Below are 3,332 nucleotides of genomic sequence, written 5' to 3'. Positions count from 1 at the left end.
TTCTACCGGTCACCCTAATGAGGAAAGGTAAGTCTTCAGGCAAGAGATAGAGCATACTGGTAGGTAGCAGGTTGAACTAAATGAAGTTGCCAGTATTGGATTGTTTTTGCCTTATTTAAACAGAAATTTCAACTGGTTCCACTTAATATGTCAATGGCTAACTCTTCTGTAGCACATTCTATGTGCAAGCCAGGTTCTAAAGTCTCTCTCCACACCCATTCTTCATCTACCTTCCATCCTCATGAAGGTAATACAATGATGGTTCCTGCTTTATTGACAGGACTGAGTAATGGGCCATGGGTACATGTCCAGGACTCAGATACAGACAAGTGGAACTCAGAAGCTATGATCTTCTCCCTGACGACCTCTGCAGGAATTGTACACAGAATTCTGGGAATGCATACAAAAGGTACCCAGAAGAAAGTCAGGCCAAACAAGCCTGTGCCTTTCCATACCCAACAGATCCATCAGAGATCTCCTTCTTCTTTTAGAACAGCCAAGTCCACCTGGTCATTTTACCCAAGTTACATACTGTCTCCTCCGCTGCACACAGTGAGCGACACTGTCCCAGACGGTTCCAGAAACAAAACTTACACCCACATCCAGTTCACATCTTAAACACCAGTTACATAAACACATGAGTGAGGAGGAAATAAATAAATAAAAGCAAATGATCCACATATTTATTGACTTACATTGAAATGGAAAAGTGCCAACCTGCCTGGGCTCCAGGTGTGTATACTTAGGGGATGACTCAAAGCTTTCAAATACACTTCCTGGTTGTCTGGGTCACAGAAATTCTCAGTAGGAAACACTGTTATCTTAATTTTACAAAGGACGGAAAGGATCAGGAGCAGAGGTAACCAAAGCTAACTGTCCCCAATTCATAAGCATGTGGCAGTCAGGATTCTGACCACCCTCTTTCTACTCTTCCTCTGCTCTCCAAGCTGCTGGGTATCCTCTGCTCCCACAGGGAAATTAACTGGGGAAATCCAATTAAGAGGAAGCAAATTGGCCTTGCTGGCAGACAGCAGGCTCAGAGTCAGAAAGGAAGGTCTTTGGGAATCAAAGCTTCTGGCTGTGGGTGCCTGACGCTCTCCATTAACCATGCAGCAGGCCACTTGCCAACAGTAAAGGATGCAGAAGTCAGTGGCCAAACTACCTGCGCCCTGGGTCACTGCTGGGGAAACTGGAGATTGTCATTCTCTCATTCTAGGCACCCCCCCTTCTTTTCCCCTATATTCCTTATCAACCCCCAAAGACACTTCCATTACAGCATTACATCATGATGGGCATATTACAATTTCCTAGATTACATCTTATCTGACATTAGTTACATTTTAGGGTGGTTGCTTCCTGGCACTTTAATTTCATAAGTAAGCTATCTCCGATCACAGAGGAGGGGGTCTTACAGCTCCTTCTATCCATTCCCTGAGTCTCGTTTCCAGAAGCCAGTATTTTCTTCCCTGGGCCTGGATTTCAAAGCATATTATCTTCTGGCCTCATGGCCTCCCATCCATTAACTATAATAAGCAATGATAACGTCCTTTACCTCAATTATTTTGTTTCCTGCTTTGGGTGTTTGGCATGAGAGAAACTACAGGCAAGATCTGAGTGTGTCATATTGTCATCTTAATAGCAAAGGGCCCTTTTGCAAGAGATAGGTCAACCAACTCCTAAGGAATTTTTCTTTCTCTTGTTACCAGTTTTAAGTACAGGGATTAGAAATCACAAGAAGAGACATAACAGGGCACTTCCTTTTCATGACTGATCAGCCTTGTTGCTTTGAGTCCGTGGCAAGATCTAATCGTGATGTGGAGTGTGCGATAGAGCCAATGTTCACCTCACAGAGTTCAAAAGAGAGGAAAAGGAGATGGATAGACGACAGTCCCCTCTAAGGGCATGCCCTTGGTGACTGAAAGAACTCCCAATAGGCTTCACCTCTTAAAGGTTCCACCATCTTGTCTGGAGACCAAGACTTTAACACATGGGCCTTTAGGGGACACTTAACTAAACCACAGCAATTCTCTAATAGCTTATGGCAAACTATAAAGGAAAAGGAACAAAGCTAGTCAACTGGGAAGTTGATGAGTAGGGAAGATGAGTTTAAGGCATTTGTCAAATCTCTTCATTGCACAATTATTTTTACTCTCAAATTTTTTATATAGAATTGTCCTTCCAGTTTGGGCACAGATATGCCCACAATCCGTGCTACTTGAGAAATGACAATCTGGAGGATCCAGGTTCAATTCCAGTCCAGAACCAAAAAAAAATTGTTACTGATATTCCACCTCAACAAACAAAGCATGGTGGTTCATACTTATAATCCCAACATACCAGAAGTATATGTAAAAGGACTGTAATTAGAGAACAGCTCAGATGAAAAGCAAGACCCGATCTGAAAAATAACTAAAGCAAAAGAGGTGTGGAATTATAGTTCAGGTGGTACAGTGCCTGCCTACCAAGGGCTAAGTCCTAAGTTCAAATCCTAGTACTATCAAAAACAAATATTTGTCTTTCTAATCTCTGTTTACACTGTGATTCTATTGGCCCCAAATTTAGGTCAACGATTTGCAGTTGAGTACATTGAACTTATGACTCTGTTCTTTTCTTCCCTTGTACTGACAAAACCTGGGAGATTTTGCTAAGTGTGCTGGAGATCAGACCGAAGGTTTGGCACACACTGGGCAAATACTCTACCACTAAGCTACATCCCAGCCCTGGAATTTTTCACTGCACATTTGACTAAATAGATTTATAAATTCTGCCTTTGGAGAAAATATATGTTTTTAATATGTTTTTTATTGTAGAAATACTGTACAGTTACATGAGTAACTGTCTAGCATTGCATCTAGCATTGTTACCTCCTCCTTTGTTTTTCCTCCACCATCCCTTCCCTCCCAACCTCTCCCTCCCCCCACAAGTTGTATAGTTCATTTTCAACATAGTGTCTTGTACATCTCATTGTTCTAGTGGGTCAACCTGTATCCTTATTTTGGCATTTTGTTATTTTCCTTCCCCTCCCCAAATTAGAAAAATGTATATACAAGATGCAGGACACTGACATCAAATACAGTGACAACAGGGGTTATACCATGGAGAAGAACATACAAAAGAAACAAAAAAAATCAATAGTACATTTTAAATACATTAAAAACAATAGCAAAAAAGAAAAAATACCTATCTTGGGATTCATTTCACTTAACATCACTTTTTTGTTTTTGTTTTTGGTCGGTGGTAGGGCCTGAACTCTGGGCCTGGGCGCTGTCCCTCAGCTCTTCAGCTCAAGGCTAGCACTCTACCACTTGAGCCACAGCACCACTTCCAGCTTT

The sequence above is a fragment of the Dipodomys ordii genome, unplaced genomic scaffold (genome assembly GCF_000151885.1).
Source record: "Dipodomys ordii isolate 6190 unplaced genomic scaffold, Dord_2.0 Scaffold130, whole genome shotgun sequence".
In the NCBI taxonomy this organism is placed as follows: Eukaryota; Metazoa; Chordata; class Mammalia; order Rodentia; family Heteromyidae; genus Dipodomys; species Dipodomys ordii.
This window is presented reverse-complemented; position numbering follows the sequence as displayed.